This window comes from Bos taurus, chromosome X (assembly GCF_002263795.3).
Source record: "Bos taurus isolate L1 Dominette 01449 registration number 42190680 breed Hereford chromosome X, ARS-UCD2.0, whole genome shotgun sequence".
NCBI lineage: Eukaryota > Metazoa > Chordata > Mammalia > Artiodactyla > Bovidae > Bos > Bos taurus.
In genome coordinates this window covers 51,412,880-51,430,762 of record NC_037357.1, presented here as the reverse complement: position 1 = coordinate 51,430,762, position 17,883 = coordinate 51,412,880, and the positions used below count along the sequence as shown (strand labels likewise).

Genomic DNA, 17,883 nt, shown 5'->3' with positions numbered 1-17,883 from the left:
GAAGCCTGCACACAGCAACGAAGAGTAGCCTCACTCACCGCAACTAGAGAAAGCCTGCATGCAATGATGAAGACCCAGCACAGTCAAAAATTATTTTTTTTAAAAGATGCATGGGAATTCAGTGGAGAAGTGACAGTCTTTCCAACAAATGGTGCTGAGAAAACTGGGTAGACATATGCAAAAAATGCAGAGATTTCTTAGATATAATAGCAAAAACATGATCCAGAACTTGCTAAAACATAAACTAAAAACTCTGCTCTTTGAAAAATGCTAATAAGAAAATTTTTTAAAAACTATATATACGGGAAGAAAATATTTCTAAACAGTATATCTGATAATGACTTGTATCCAGAACATGTAAGGTACTCTCAAAACTACACTCTACAATGTGGTATCACCTCATACCAGTCAGAACAGCCATAATCATTAAAAAACCTATAAACAATAAATGCTGGAGAGGCTGTGGAGAAAAAGGTACCCTCTTGCACTGTTGTGATATAACCACTACGGAGAACAGTATGGAGGTTCCTTAAAAAATGAAAATTAACATCACCATATGACCCAGCAATCCCACTACTGGGAATACATCCTGAGAAAACCATAATTCAAAAAGAAACATGTGCCCCAGTGTTCATGGAAGCACTATTTACAATAGCCAGGACATGAAAGCAGCCTAGATGTCCAACAACAGATGAATGGATAAAGAGAAGTGGTATGTATATACAATAGAATATTACTCAGCTATGAAAAGGAATGAAATTTGTCATTTGTAGTGATATGGATGAACTTATCATCTGCCATATAGAGTGAAGTTAGTCAGAAAGGGTAAAGCAAATATCATATATTAATACATATATATGGAATCTAGAAAATAGTACTGATGAACCTATTTGCAGGGCAGGAATAGAGATGCAGATGTAGAGAACAGACATGGTGTGGGGTAAGGAGAGGGTGGGACAAATTGAGAGAGTAGCACTGACATATATATATACTGCTGCTGCTGCTGCGAAGTCACTTCAGTCGTGTCCAACTCTGCGTGACCCCATAGATGGCAGCCCACCAGACTCCCTCATCCCTGGGATTCTCCAGGCAAGAACACTGGAGTGGGTTGCCATTTCCTTCTCCAGTGCATGAAAGTGAAAAGTGAAAGTGAAGTCGCTCAGTCGTGTCCGACTCTTAGCAACCCCATGGACTGCAGCCTACCAGGCTCCTCTGTCCATGGGATTTTCCAGGCAAGAGTACTGGAGTGGGGTGCCATTGCCTACCCTGTGTAAAATAGATGGCTAGTGTGAGGCTTCTGTATAGCACAGGGAGCTTAGCTCAGTGCTCTGTGAGGACCTAGAGGGATGGGAGGCTCCAGTGGGAGGCTATATATGTATACTTATAGCTGATTCATGCTGTTGTACAGCAGAAACTAACACAACATTGTAAAGCAATTATGCTCCAATTTAAAAAAAAAAAAAGTACTTCTTGCTAATCACCCCCACCAAAAAAAAGAAACACAGGATTGGGACACAAGAGCCAAGAAAAATCAATGCTTTATGTGTGTTGATGTTTATCTTTACTTAAATAAAGATTTTTGAGACAAAAAAACTCTAAACTTTTTAAACGAACCAAAAATTTAGGCAAATGTATCACCAAAGACATATAAATAGCAAATAAGCATCTGAAAAGATGTTCAACATCATTAATTCTTAGTGAGATGCAAACTAAAATCACAACGAAATACCACTACTCACTTATTAGAATGACTAAAACTAAAAACTTAACAAATGTTGGCCAAGATTTGAAGCAACTGGAACTCTCACACACTGCAGTGGGAATGTATTAATAAAATGATACAACCATGCTGGAAAACATTTTAGTAGTTTCTCAAAAAGTTAAACATGTATCTCCCATATGGCCCAGACTTTCCACATCTAGGTATTAACCCAAGAAAAGCAAGAGCATATGTCCATGCAAAGACTTGCATGTGAATGATAATAACAGCATTATTCATAATAGCCAAAAACTGGAAACAACCCAAATGCCCATGAAAAGGTGAATGGATTTTTCTTACTTGAGGTATATCCATATAATGGAACATTGCTCAACAACAGAACAGACTGACCTACTGACAGCAATATGGACAAATATCGAACTAATTATGTTGACTGAAAAAAATCAGACAAAAAAGAACACACAGTAGTACATTATTTCATTTACATAAAACTGGTAGAAAATGAAAAATAATGTATAGTGACAGAAAACAGATCAGTGGTTGTGAGAAAACAGGGATATAATACAGAGATGAACAGGAAGGAAGGATTGGTGTGGTTTGTTTAGTCACTAAGCGGTATCCAACTCTTATGACCCCATGAACTGTAGCCCACCAGGTTCCTCCAAGGAAGGATTACAAAATAGCAAAAGCAAAACTTCTGAAGGTAATAGATATGATTACTTTCTTGATTTTGGTAATTGTTTCATGGATATACAGAGATGTCAAATTCTGTTAAACTGTATACTTTAAATATGCACAGCTTATTGTATGTAAATGATGACTTAAAAACGTACTTTTTAAAGTTTTAAGGTTAAATGTAACTAAACATTTTGTAACCAGCAGCTTTATACTCTCAAAATACCTCTAAGGCAGTAGGAGACTTTAAATACATTCAAACAGTAAAATATTTTTTTATCAAAGGGGCTTTTATAAAGAATACAGAGTAGATTTGAAATTTTTTTCTATTATTATTTAATTATTACCTAAGAGATGTATTTCATTTTCTAACCCTTCCAAATGAAGATATTCCATGAGTATTGAACCGTATGTTAAAAAGACGAAAAGACAGCATGCTGAGAGCTAAGAAGATGGAACAACAACAAAACGTCTGTATAACTACTTCCTGAAATTAATATTTATACTGTTATTTAGTAAGTGCATCCAACAATGCACTTTATTTTGTATTTTTTTTATTTTATTTTTTACTTTACAATATTGTATTGGTTTTGCCATATATCAACATGAATCCGCCACAGATATACACGTGTTCCCCATCCTGAACCCTCCTCCCTCCCCCCTCCCCATACCATCCCTCTGAGTCGTCCCAGTGCACCAGCCCCAAGCAACCAGTATCCTTCATCGAACCTGGACTGGTGACTCGTTTCATATATGATATTATTCATGTTTCAATGCCATTCTCCCAAATCATCTCACCCTCTCCCTCTCGTTTTGTGAGGTATCCTTTCTCAGCTACAACAGTCATTAAACTCAAGTATAAGGGCTTCCCTGGTGGCTCAGTGGTAAAGAATCTGCTTGCCAATGCAGGAGACACAGGTTTGACACCTGATCCCATGCTGTGCAGCAACTAAGCCCACAAGCTGCAGCTACTGAAGACTGGGCGACCTAGAGCCTGTGCTCTGCAACAAGAGAAGCTACCTCAATGAGAAGCCATGGATTGCAACAAACAGTAGCCCCATTTGATGCAACCAGAGAAAAAGCCTGTGTGGCAACAAACACCCAGCACAATGAAAAATAATTTTTTTTAAAAAATCAAGTATTAAGATAAACAACTTAGAATCAGACCCTCAGGTAGCCATATACCATAAACCAAAATTTTGTTCAAATGAAGCACCACAGTGTCACTGCTCTCAAAGTGAGAGAGCAACGGTTGTTACAGTATTAATAAATATTAAAATTAATCTTAAAGAGGGTTTATTTCATCTCATACCCTTCTTTATTTTTGTAAATGCCTTATAAAATATTGGGACAGTGAGAAATATATAGTTTGTAAATAAATTTATGTGTATTTTTTGTTGTTGTGTAGTTGCTAAGTCATGTCCAACTCTTGTGACCCCATGGACTGTAGCCCACCAGGCTCCTCTGTCCTTTGGATTTCCCAGGCAGGAATACTGGAGTGGGTTGCCATTTCTTTTTCCAGGGAATCTTCTCCACCCAGGGATTGAACTTGGGTCTCCTCCTTGGCAGGCAGATTCTTTACCACTGAGACACTGGGGAAGCCCTTGAGTATATTAGAGGTGATCAAAAATTTTGCTGGTAAGGGAGAGTGATCAAAAAGTTGGGAAACAATTTGCTTAGAGGAGGGTGAAGAGAAACAATTCTCACTAATTGCCATGTATTATCATGATTCTGCTTACATATAGTTATATGTTAATTAGGAAAGAATAAATCATTCTGATGACTGTAATGCAGTTGCCCAGATGCAAGAAGGGCAGCTTAATGAATGAAGATGCTGCTGCCACAAGGTACATTCCACAGTGGACTCTATTAGCTAATTGTGATGAAGGCAGTTACCGTATCTGAAGCAGACCAATCTATCACAGTCAGGATTAATACCTATTATGTGTGCAGGTTTCCAAAACATGAGTGAAGCATACCTAGCAAAATCCAGCCCACTTTGGAGGAAAAGAACTAATTATTTTAAAATCTAAAGGCAAAAGAGAGAGGATTTAAGAGCATGGAGAAATGAAACCAAAACATGTTATGTGGTGAGTCTGCCAAACTCACCCTTGCCCCCCAAAAATGTCTCCATGTAGAAAAGAAAGTTCCCAGGGATGCAGGCCTTCCCTAAATCCCCTTGTTTGGATCCAGCCATCTATACACAAAAGCACCAACTGAGAACATCCTCTTGGTTGGTAACAGCTGAGTGACATGCAACATTGCTTATAGTCAACAAAAGTTTTACATTAGGATACTGTGTTGGTTATTTTATCAATCGTCCCTTTCAATTTTAAGGTGATGTCTGTCCAAGAAAAGAAATCTAAATGTTTATTAAAATGTCTCTGTCTTCTATATCTAGTCAAGGTTGCTCAGACAAATTTAAGGTAGATTCAAACTGCAAAGGTGCTAAGTCTGGTTTCTCAGATCTTTCCAATTTTTATTGGATACAGACTCCCACTCTCATCCCCTGAAGTCCCTTCTGGCTCCTAGATTAAATGATGTAAATGTATCTGGCCCCAAAGATTATTCTGTGAGATCTCCCTCTCCTGTACTGGTAGTTATCTCTGAATGTCTGTGTAGCTTCAGGCCTTTGAAATTCTACTTCTTTCCCTGACGTGGAGCTCTGTATTCTGCACTGTTTACAGAACTGCTGACTATTTAGGAAGGCCAACTATGTGCTAAGTGCTGTGCTCACAAAACAATGCAGAGTATCTGCCCACAAAGAACACACAGTCTACCGAAGGAAATACTTAAGAGAGACAGTCATAAAAGAACATGGTAATCAAAGAAATATACACACAGGGTATTATGAGAATGCCAAGTTGGGGCATCTATTCCAGCTTGCAGAAAGGGAACTAGAATGAAACAGCAGTAGCACATGAAATGGTTGTAAATATCTACTAGATGGTTAACCAGGTAGAGGGCACAGCATTTACAAAAGCAAAAGCATAAGCATAGAGGCACAAAGCAATGTGGTACAGGCAAGAAGTGCACTGATATTGTATAGCAAATTGTAAGGAAGGATGTGGAAGAGGCAAATGGGGATCAAAGGAGGAGCTTGATATGCTATGCTCAGAGACATGGATAATTAGCCTTGGACAATGGAAATGACTGAAGACTTTTCAGGAAGGCAAGGACTCTTTGGATCACTCTGACAGTTTTGCAGAATATAGATTCGAGGAGGATCTAGTATAAATCCAGGGGAAGATGATGAGAGCCCAAAGTAGAGGGCAGTGATAGAAGAGATGGAAAGGGGCCATACTGAAGATTTAACACTGAGATAAAATCTGCCAGACCTGTGAATGTTCTATAACACAGAACAGCCTCTTCTACTAGGACTTGGAGTTCTGATTTGCTAGGTTTCTAATTAAGAGCAGTATGGCACAGAAAAGTGCCTACAAGGACTGGATCTAGAGCGTTCAAATCATAAGTTCACTACTTTTTAGCTGTGTGACCTTGGGCCAGTTATTCAACCTCCCTGAATCTGTTTCCCCATCTGCAAAAAGTGATTAATAATAAGAGCCACTTAAAGCTGTGAGGATTCAAGTATATTCACGAGTAAAGAGCACAACATAGTGCCTGGTCTAGAACAAGCATTCAATTGTGGTAGCTGTTTAATTTTATTATTATTAACCATATGCTTTAGAAAATATATGAGCAAATTGCAGTTTTGACATCTTACTATGAAATTTGAGAAATCAAATCAGCATTCTTGCCCAGATAGAAAGTCACCATACGTCTCTGCAGGGAAGTAGCTGACAAGCATAAATATTAAGCAAATGTTAGTAATTAGAAGTGATCAGTTTAAAAGATATTTATACACTGTCCCAGACTGCATTTAAAATGACTCATAAAGATACATAGTGAAGTGAGTGAAGTCGCTCAGTCGTGTCCGACTCTTTGCGACGCCATGGACTGTAGCATACCAGGCTCCTTCATCCATGGAATTTTCCAGGCAAGAGTTCTGGAGTGGGTTGCCATTTCCTTCTCCAGAAGATCTTCCCAACCCAGAGAATGAACCTGGGTCTCCCGCATTGCAGGCAGATGCTTTACCATCTGAGCCACCATAGAATATAAAGATATATAGAACAAGATAGCAGAAATTTAAAAACCAGTATCAAAAAGAAGAAAAGCAAGAGCGGAGACAAAACAGAGTAAAAATCAAGGCTTCAAAACAAAAGGGCAACTGAGGCTTCCCAGTGGTCAGCTAGGGTCTCCAGACCCCCAGAAGCCCACAAATGGAGCAAATCTACACAAATCTACAGTAATCTTGCCTGAAAAATTCCACGGACAGAGGAGTCTGGCGGGCTATAGTCCAAAGGGTCACAAAGAGTCAGACATGACTGAGCACACACGAAAAAGAATAGAAAGCTTTAAAACCCAGGTCATTTATATGCATAAAACACTTTTAAGTCTAGTGAGAGTCGATGTGTCATTTTTTCAATAAGCCTTATCACCATCACCGTGTGAAACTCCATTATCTTTCCTTAGTCAACCAGCTTTGATAAACCAGCATGCCCCTCAGGGAAGTCCTTCTTCTCATGCCTGGGTCACAGATGGTGGGGATTTCTAAACTGAACTCTAGCTAGCATCTAATTCTTTCTTGCAGGACACATCACCTAAAAATCACCCACACAGTCCCCTTAAATGAGGAATCATGATGGTTCATGACTAATCCAACCCATGTTCACACGTAGCTGTGATTTCCTGCATTTGGTTTCTTTTTTAATTTTAGGGATGCTGTGATCTAGCTATGGCCACAGAAACTTTAAACACAATGAAATAACCTGTAGTTGAACTTGAATTGAACTATATATGTGGCAGATAATTTTAAGGTGTTATTTAAGGCCTACAAGACATAAAATAAATGCTAATTTCCTTCAAATATAACTTTAATAAATGTATATATGAGTATATGTAAGTGGAAGAGTAGGTATAAATTGGAGAATATAAAATAAACATACAATATTAACGTACAGGCTCTCTTTGCCTCCTAAACTGCTTAATCATAATTACACATTACATCAAATCCCTAGAACAAGATTAGTACATGTATTATCAACATCTGGTCAATAGCTAGAAGCAATATCCTAGTATTTAAAAAATACTATAAAAACTACTAAAAATAGTTTTTATGTATAGTTCACTATGTATCTTTATGAGTCACTTTAAATGCAGTCTGGGACAGTGTATAAATATCTTTTAAACTGATCACTTCTAATTACTAACATTTGCTTAATATTTATGCTTATCAGCTACTTCCCTGCAGAGACGTATGGTGACTTTCTATCTGGGCAAGAATGCTGATTTGATTTCTCAAATTTCATAGTAAGATGTCAAAACTGCAATTTGCTCATATATTTTCTAAAGCATATGGTTATAGTAAAAAATACTATAAAAACTACTAAAAAAAAGTATAAAAAATTAAAACTGCTAAATATTCAAATTTCATGTGCATATATTTGTTTTATCTTCAATTGTGACACAGCATATAAAGTACCTTTAAAAGTTCCAAGGGGGGAAGATAAATTAATTTTCATTATTCAGTTAATGTAATTTACAATAAAGCAAGGCACTATGTCTAGATGGACTTTCCTAGCCCCAAATACATAAACATTTGACCTTGGTATTACTATTATTTCTAAACAGAACTACACAATCAGTAATCAGCATATCAATGAGGTGCCCTTTCACTTTATACAAATGAATAATCTCCCTCACTAGATAATTAACTATATGAGAGAGGGGGCTTTATTTTGTTCATCTCTGTGCCACTCAGTGCCAAGAGTGCTGTCTGGTACATAATATGCACACAATAAATGCTTGTTGAATGACTGAGCTGGCATTAAAAATACCATAGATCACATTTAGCCACACCCAAAAGTTTATCACCCAGGACTTCTCTACATTTGACATCATTAAGTCAACTACCCCACTGTAGCTACAGTCGCCTGTCCTTCTGGCCTGTTCATTCAATGACCTCTCCCAGCCCTACACCAGTTCTCAGACCTCATGGCGGGGAGGTAGTCCTCACAGACCTTTCACTTCCGCTCTGTCAGCTCCTTCCTGTCTTCACTTCTTTTCCTAGACAGTTTGGATTCTATTGTTTCAACTGCACTCTTGTCATCATCCTCAATAACCCATTTCATTGCAAGTATCTAATAAAAACGTAACCCTGGAGGAGCCAACTGTTGTGCTTTATGCTGCACTGGGACTACTGAGATCTGCTGGAGAAAAAAAAAAAATCACAATATGGTGGATTATGATCAATATGAATTCTTGGTTGCCAAGCTCACTTCAACACTGCCTGACACTCCAGCTATGCTTCTGTGGTCCTAGCTTGCTCTCCTGTTCATCACAGTATTTCAAACTTTCCACAAGCACCTCAATACTCCATCCCAAACTCTGCTCCACTTCAACCCCTTGCTCTAAGAGGATTACCTTTCCTCTGCCATCATAGAGAAATATAAACACCCTCAGACAAGCTCCTGCCACCAAATCTACAAACTTATTGTTATCTATATCTATTCACTTTTTTTTTCCTTCAAAACTGTAATGTCCTTCCTCTTGTTTAAGGGTAATCTCTCCACTCCTTTCTGGAATCCTCTCCCATCTGGCATAAGGACTTTATTTGGTAAGGACTTTGCTCTATCAATTATCTCTTTCCATTAGCCTTTAAAGACATCTAAGTCCTCCTAAATTTAAAAAAAAGAAAAGAAAAAACTTCTCTGGATTTCAATTTTTCCCCTACTACCACCCTTTCTTTGCTCTTCAGAGGCAAATTTGTCTAAAGAATTGTTCATATCCACTGCCTCCACTTCCTCATATCCCCAAATATTTCCCAACCCATCAAAGTCTAGCATTCCACACCCCACTCCCCTGAAATTGCTCTAAGGTCACCAACAACCTCCTAAATCCAATGGATAGTAGTCAGTTTTTATTATCGTAGACATCTCTGAATCTTTATCAACATTGACTATTTTTTAATGAAGCCATTCCGTCTTGAAAAACTTATCCTCCTGATATTCAAGTAGATGCACAAATATATATCCTAAGAATGTTCAGTGTTTAAACCAGCAAAAAAATTATACAATTTAAACATCAATACAAAACTGATTAAATAAACTATGGCACATACATATTATGGAATGCAATGTCACTGTTAAAAAGAAAGAGGTAAGGGACTTCCCTGATGGCCCAGTGGTTAAGATTCCATGCTTCTACTACAGAGGACAAGGGTTCCATCCCTGGTCAAGGAACTAAGAACCCACATGACACACAGTGCAGCCAAGAAAAGAGAGAGAGATAGTTTTACATACACTAACACTGAAAGCATGCCACAAATGTTAAGTAAAAAATACATTCCAGAACATATGTATGATAATTCCATTTGTATTTTGTAACATGTAACTACAGACAGGATGGATGAATAGATGAATGGAAGGAAGGAGGGAAATGTTTCATATGGGCAGGGAAAATGTCTGAAAGGGGATACAAATTTAATATTGTTACCTGTGGGAAATAGGATATGGAGAGGAGAATGGATTACTTATATGTTATCTTTTATTGGGTCAAGTAATAAAAATGTAGTCAGATCCCTAAGCACACCAACATTTCCAAAGCAGGTAAGAAAGAAGTTTAAAGCAGATCAAAAGGGAATGGCCAGAGAAACTGGGTAAAGTATATTTTAGTGTACCAGAGATAAGGTAGGAGAGAGAGAAAGGTAGCTAAAGGTTTTAAACATGGAAAGAAAGAGCTACTAAAACTAAGAAGAGGGAGGTGTACAATAAATAAAGAGCATGAATTCTTGAAGAAGGTCGAATGACCAATAGATGTAAAAGAGAAAAAAGTTTCACTCTTACTTACTGCTAATAAAGATTTTTTTATGTTTGCCTATCAATTAAGCAAAATTTTAAAGACAATATTCAATTTTAAAAGGGAAGATGTAAGAAGTACTCTCACACTTCGTTAGCAAATGCAAAACAGTTTTGATCTAATAAGGACCTACTGTATAGTATAGCATAGGGAACTCTACTCAATACTCTGTAATGACCTCAATGGGAAAAGAACCTTAAAAGAAGTAGATATGTGTATAACTGAGTCACTTTGCTGTACAATAGAAACTAACACAGTAATTTAACTCTACTACAATAAAAATTAAAATAAATAAATTTAAATTTGATTTATAAAAAAACCAAACTTCATACAACTTATCACAATTGCAATTAAATCATTGATTATAAAATATGTTCCTTTTTAAAACATAAACTCCCTGGTTGAAATGAGTTATACTCCCAAGAAAGGGCATCATCTACCTTTTTATACACTCCATCTCAAGCACCTAGTCTAGAAACTGGCACCCTGTTGACTCTCAGTAAATAAACCCACACATGCATGCATGCTCAGTTGCTGCAGTCGTGTCTGACTCTTTGCGACCCTATGGACTATAGCCCACCAGGCTCCTCTGTCCATGGGATTCTCCAGGCAAGAATACTGTAGTGGGTTGCTGTGCCCTCCTCCAGAGGGTCTTTCTGACCCAGGGTTCAAACCCGAGTATCCTGCATCTCCTGCACTGCAGGCAGATTCTTTACCACTGAACCACCAGGGAAGCCCAAATAAACCTATATTTTCTGAAAAGTGACAAGCAATAGTTTAAAGACACTGATACTAAAGTTATTAGAAAAAATATTTATTTATTTATTTGGCTGTTCTGGGTCTTAGTTGTGGCATGTGGGATCCAGTTTCTTGATCAGGGATCGAACTTGGACCCCCTTGCATTGGGAATGAGGAGTCTTAGCCACTGGACCACCAGGGAAGTCCCACTAAAGCTATTCTTATGCCTGAGTTGACAGAGATACAAACAAGAAACAATGCAGAAGTCAAGGAAATTTTCCATCTCTTATGAATTGTTAAACATCAAGTTAAGTTTAGATAGACACAGATATGAAAGCCACAGTGGTCCGTCACTTCAACTATTCTGGCAGCACTGTCCAATTTCCTACTCTCCTATATTTCTGAAACAGCCACCCAGAAATGTCCCCCAAACTAGTCTCCACTTTGTTCCTATACCTGGGCTGATGAGGGCTTCTGGAGAGAATGGATACAGAGTTCTGTGACTTCAAGTTATCCAAGCCTCTCTGGGCTCACTATGATGTGGCAATCTGGAAGATTTGCTGGTAAGGGGCTCCTCTATTCATCCTTCTCAAATGCTGTTCCAACCCATCACCACTCTCATCAGTTGGGATCACCTCCAAAATCCTGTCCTTCCACAGCTCCTTCCTTCTTCACAGCTCCAACAATTCTGCTCTCATTCCCTCCTGCCTCAATGGAAGAGTTAGCTCTCTTTCTCGAAGACCCATCTTTTCACCTCTTTCATGCCGAAGCCCCCACCCTCCTTCATCCTCCAAATCAATCAACCTGGCATCAATCAAGCTCTGAAACGGATTCATCTCTCTCCTATATTTAAAAAGAAACAAAATTAACATTTTCTTCTCCCCTGTGCTCCACTGACTATGGGAAACACTCTCCTTCCCATCAGAGCCAAGCCTCTTCAAAACGTATATCATATTCCCTATCAGTCCCTCTAAATGCTACTCCCAACCCTCTACAATCTGCCTCTCTCCTCCTGCTGCATTGATATCATCACTGACATCCTAATTGCCAAATCTAATGAACATGTTTTTTAAATGTTTTATAGTATGCTTTATCTAATTACAAGAGGGGTACACATCACGAACAAAGTTACAACTATGGCAGACTAAAGAGAAAAAAAACTTGCATTGTGTAATAGACAATGGGTAAATATCCCTAAAAAATAGTGTTCTTATAAATAAATGAAATATATAATCCAAAAGAGAAATGTGGGAAGGCTATTGAGAGGAAGTCTCAGGAAAAATACAAGTAGCTAACACACATGAAGATACTCAGCCTTACTAGTGACCAGATAAATGAAAGTTAAATCAGTTAGATACTATTTCTCATTGTCAGATTGGCAAAAATTAAAAAGACTGTCCATCCTCAGCAAGGAAATGAGGAAAAGCACTCTCAATGGAGAGTGTAAATTTCTTGGACGCCACTTTTCTGATGCCTATTCACATTTTTTAAATGTGCATGTCCTTTGACCCAACAACTATCTTACTAGAAAGCTGTCCAGCAGAAATACCTGTGTGTTTACCTAGCTCTACATACATCATTGAGCACTGTGCAAAGATGCTTATTGCAGCATGTGGTGGCTTGGACTAGGGGGATAGGCAGAGGAGATGGAGACGTGGCAGAATATAATAACATGATGGACAGGATTTGCTGATGAATTGGGTATGGGGCGGGGAGAGAGAATGAGAAGAATCAAGGGTGACTGTAGGTTTTTGCTTTGAATGGATGATGGTGTCATTTTACTGAGACAGGGGAGGGTTGAGGGAAGGAACTAGGGATTTGAGAAGACTCGAGTCCTGTTTTGGAAACAGACTCAGAGACATAGAGAACAGACTGGTGGCTGCCAAGCAGGAGGAGGTTGGGGAAGGGATGAATTGGGAGTTTGGAAGTAGTGATGCAAATTAGTATATGCTGCTGCTGCTGCTAAGTCGCTTCAGTCGTGTCTGACCCTGTGCGACCCCATAGATGGCAGCCCACCAGGCTCCCCTGTCCCTGGGATTCTCCAGGCAAGAACACTGGAGTGGGTTGCCATTTCCTTCTCCAATGCGTGAAAGTGAAAAAATAAAGTCAAGTCGCTCAGTCGTGTCCGACTCCTAGTGACTCCATGGACTGCAGCCCACCAGGCCCCTCCGTCCATGGGATTTTCCAGGCAAGAGTACTGGAGTGGGCTGCCATTGCCTTCTCCGAAACCAGTATATAGAGGATAGATAAACAACAAGGACCTACTATATAGCAGAGAACTATATTCAATTATCCTATGATAAACCATAGTGGAAAGAATGTTTAAAAAAATAATGCATAGGGAATTCCCTGGTGGTCCAGTGGTTAGGACTGCACACTTTCAATGTCAAGGGCATGGGTTCAATCTGTGGTCTGTGAACTAAGATCCCGTAAGCTGTGTGGCAGGGCCAAAAATAATGTGTGTGTGTGCGCCTATATATATAACTGTATAAATATATATATATATATATATATATATATATATATATATATATATGTATGTATACATAACTATATATATGTATACCCGAATCACTTTGTTGTACAGCAGAAATTAACACAACGTTGTAAAACAGCTATATGTCAATAAAAAAAATTTTTTAAGGAGTATTGTTTTGGCCATGTTAAGTTTGAGATGCCTATTTGATAGCCAAGTAGGAATGCTTAATAGCTCATTAGATCTATGAGGCTGCAGCTTAGAAGAAAGGCCTGGGACAGAGACATAAATTTTGGAGTGACAGAGGGTATTTAAAACCATTGGGCTGGATGAATGTTTCTAGAAAGATTCTGGATAGAGAAAAGTCCATGGACTGAGCCCTGGGTCACTACACTATATCGAGAAGTTGAGGAGAAAAATTGAGCAGAAGAGGTTGGGCAGAAGTTTTTTGTACAAACCAGTTTCAGAGAAGTTATCATTCATTAAATGGTGGAGAATCACATATTTACCAGTGTATCAAGAGTCCAACTCCTTCCAGCCTGTCTTTGGAAAGATTCTAGCCTTATTTATTTTTTTTTTTTCTGAATGTTTTGAAACATTTAAATAGAACAGTACTTTTTTCCTTTCCTGTTACATAGTGGTTCCCTCACATGGTATAATTCTCCTAGTATAAAACTTGTCAAGTACCACACAAGCAGTAATCAGCAATGGGTTTTTCATAAAGTTAATAATCCAATAAACACATCATGCCTAAAAGGCTAAGAGTGACTTGAGGCCAGAACCTTAATTTGTTAGGCCATCTTTTATTCTTGTGAGCTGTTCACTTCCCTATCACACAGCAACTTTCTCCAGCTTCTTACTGAGCTCACTGGATAAAGGCCTTAAGACATCTGACAAGCCATACCCCTCTTCCTAGTGCGGACCACAAGAAGCACAGCATCTTAACATTTCCACCTTAAATTTTAGAATTTTCCATCCAGAGACTCATGCCTTAAAAAAAAAAAAAAAAAAAGAGAGAGGAAGTACTTCCAAGGAGGTCAAAGTTGTCACCAGGCATGCAATCACAAAGCAGAATTGTATGAGAACTGGGCCTGGGGCAGACTGAGGACACTTAAGTTTCTGGCCCCGGAGAACATAAAAGAGTGCCAATTCCTACAATGGTGATGTCATATATTAATTTATTTAACAAATATTAGCAAGCACCTACAATGTGCCAGGCTCTGTTACGGATGCTGGGGTCCACTGGTGAATGAAACAGACAGCAATCTCTGCCCACATAGAACTTACACTATGGAGGGAGAAGAAAAGAAAAATGAATAAGAAAGAAAACAAGAAAAGAAAAAGAATGACAAGAAAGAAAAATGAATAAAATACACAAAATATTACATTAGAGTAATAAGGTAGGGAAGGGGCATATATCAACAGAATGTTCAAGGAAGGACTTAAAACTTTAAAACTTATTTAAATAAGTTTAATTAGGGTGGTTAGGGATGACCTCACTAAGGTGACATTTAAGTACAAAGTCCTAGCTGTAGATTCAAGTGCCTCAAAAAAGCGTCTTCTGTACTTCAGTCCCATCATCACCTGACCTAAGGCCCTTGAAGGACCCTTGAAGGGATGGTATCCCCAGGTCCTTGTACAAATATTTGTTAATCTCTTGTGCTCAAGACAAAGGGAGCTCCAAGATCTAGACCTTGTCTTAGATTACAACCTTCGAGATGGAAAACCAACTGTGGTCAGCACGTACTCAGTCACTTAGTCATGTTTTGACCCTATGGACTGTAGCCTGCCAGGCTCCTCTGTCCATGGGATTTTCCAGGCAAGAAAACTGTCGTGGGTTGTTATTTCCTTTTCCAGGAAAATCAACTGAGAGTTTTAAGAGATTTTCCTGAGGTGTAAACAAAGAGTTTTAGAACACAGAATAACTGGAAATTCTGCTTAGGGGAAGGAACTGTGTGTTCAGTAAGGTTGTCCCAAAGGAGGTGACTTTAGAGCTAAATCTTGATGAATAGGAATTAATGGCAGGGAAGTGGGTACAGGTGACAAAGTTATCGCTTCAGGGAAAAAAAAGAGAGAGAAAAGAGAGAGAAAAAAAAAAAAGAGTACTTTAAGCAAAGACCCAGAGATGGGATCAGGAGAGAAATTTTCTCATGGACTGTTCTTCCCTAAGGTAGTCCATCCATTCCATGATAAAACAAGCCCACACTAAGCCTCAGACATTCTGGCCTGGCTGTTGGGAAATCCTTACCACTTTCCACACCCTACCTAGTGGAAAAGGAAAAAATTGAGCCAGGCACACATCCCTAGAATCAAGGGTCACCTTCTCTAACTTTAGGACAATTCCCTCTGAGCAGATAGCCCTGGAGGTTCACTCACCTGGGTACACGGGGCTGGGTTGGGGGGATGTGCTTATAGTGGCAATGTGGCAAGCATTCCCACAGTGGAAGTGAAGTGGGTGAGCCATCAGTGAGGTAAGTGCTCCAAAGTCTCTGCAGTCCCTCTGAGGTGGAATCAAGGACCAAAACTTAGGCTTCAACTTGGAAAGGAAATTTTTCATCACTTAGCCCTCATCTGTGAGCTATTTAGTGTTCCTAACCTCATGCGAAGAGCTGACTCATTGGAAAAGACTCTGATGCTGGGAGGGATTAGGGGCAGGAGCAGAAGGGGACGATGGAGGATGAGATGGCTGCATGCATCACTGACCCGATGGACGTGAGTCTGAGTGAACTCCGGGAGTTGGTGATGGACAGGGAGGCCTGGCGTGCTGCAATTCATGCGGTCGCAAAGAGTCAGACACGACTGAGTGACTGAACTGAACTGAACTGAAAAATCTAAGACAGCAGAGTTGGTATGATAGGGGAGAAGAATACAGCTCAGCTGCAGTCAGATGACCCAGCTCTGGCCCTAATCAGTTGGGTGATCTGAGACAAGGTACTTAAACTCTCAGAGTCCCCCTTTCATTATGTTGTTGTTGAGTCACTAAGTCATATCTGACTCTTTTGCCATTCCACGGAATATTAGGCTGCCAGGCTCCTCTGTCAGTGGGATTTCCCAGGCAAGAATAGTGGAGTGGGTTGCCATTTCCTTCTCCCCGGGATCTTCCCGACCCAGGGATCGAACCCATGTCTCCTGCAACGGCAGGCAGATTCTTTACTGCTGAGCCACCAGAGAAGCCTGAGCTTTCAGGCTTATAATTGTGGTACCTCACACATACAGTTAACATTAGGATTATGTGAGGTAATTATATAAAGAACTTCTCACAGTGCCTGGCTCAATGGATTCTAACAACCCTGATTAGTAGCAGCTTTAAGGGGAAAAGCTCAGAAAGCATCAATCAGAAATGTCACATACACTCACAGACCTCCCTGTGAGTGTATCCCTGAACAGGCCTCCAAACTCCATTTCACTGCTCTGACTTAGTGAGAGGCACCTGAAATTGTGCTATCAGAAATGTTCATCCCCTGCCAGGAAAAGTCTCACAAGCCAAGTTGGTGGTCTTTTAATATTAGAATTCCCAACAGATGAAAAAAAAAAAAAAAACACCCAACAACTACAGCCAAAAACTTCATTAGGGCCTCAGCTCTTTGCATTAACCATTGTTCTCTCCACAGACCATCGGGTAAACACATAAGACCATTAACACCTTAAAATTAATGGACTTATGAGGGGTGGGGAGCTGAAAGCAGAAAAGAAGCCAAGAGGTACAATATGTACTGAAGACTAATTTCTGCAACAAATGTACAAGGTCTAGGATCAACCCTGCCCAAAGCAGTATTCTGGAACGCTAGGTCCTCTGGTCTTGGAGAAGCAGGCAGGATACTTCAGGAAGAAAAGTTTGGTTAATTAGAAACATGACCTGTTCCAGTCACCAAAATTCTAACCCAATGATTTTAGCACCCAAAATTCCAACCATCTTATTCAACGTTAAGGGTTGGAGGGACATCTTTTCTACCCCTTTACAAACCATCACAGATGGAAATGTTCTATGTCCCTTCTAAAGGCTCTGAGGACCCTCCTTCAGAAGCGTACCTCGCTGACCGCTGTAAGTTGTCCTTTAGTGGCTAAGTCGTGTCAGACTCTTGTGCGACCCCATGGATTGTAGCCCATCAGGCTCCTCTGTCCATGGGATTTCTCAGACAAGAATACTGGAGTGGGTTGCCATTCCCTTCTCCGGGGGATCTTCCCGACCCAGGGATCCTGCATTGGCAGGCAGATTCTTTACTGCTGAGCCACCAGGGAAGCCTAAGGGTGGCAAGATAAAGAGGTTCAGCTCCAGAGCACACAGCCAGGTCCTCAGCCCCAAGCGCAGAGGGTGCCCACTGAAGCAGGACTAGGGGCCAACCAGCCTCCAGCCTTT

The 17,883-nt window shown here is 39.7% G+C and overlaps 1 protein-coding gene across 9 annotated transcripts in view; it reads right to left on the bottom strand.

Annotated features, from left to right (window-relative positions):
- Positions 1 to 17,883, bottom strand: part of SYTL4 (synaptotagmin like 4) — a 121,962-nt gene that overhangs the window by 72,716 nt on the left and 31,363 nt on the right. Inside the window, exon 2 of one of the 9 annotated variants that reach the window (XM_005227784.5) lies at positions 17,556 to 17,768. The exons of the other annotated variants lie outside the window; for them this stretch is intronic. The gene's annotated coding sequence lies outside the window, so the exon portion shown is untranslated. The remainder of the gene's footprint in view (positions 1 to 17,555; positions 17,769 to 17,883) is intronic. 9 annotated transcript variants of the gene reach the window in all.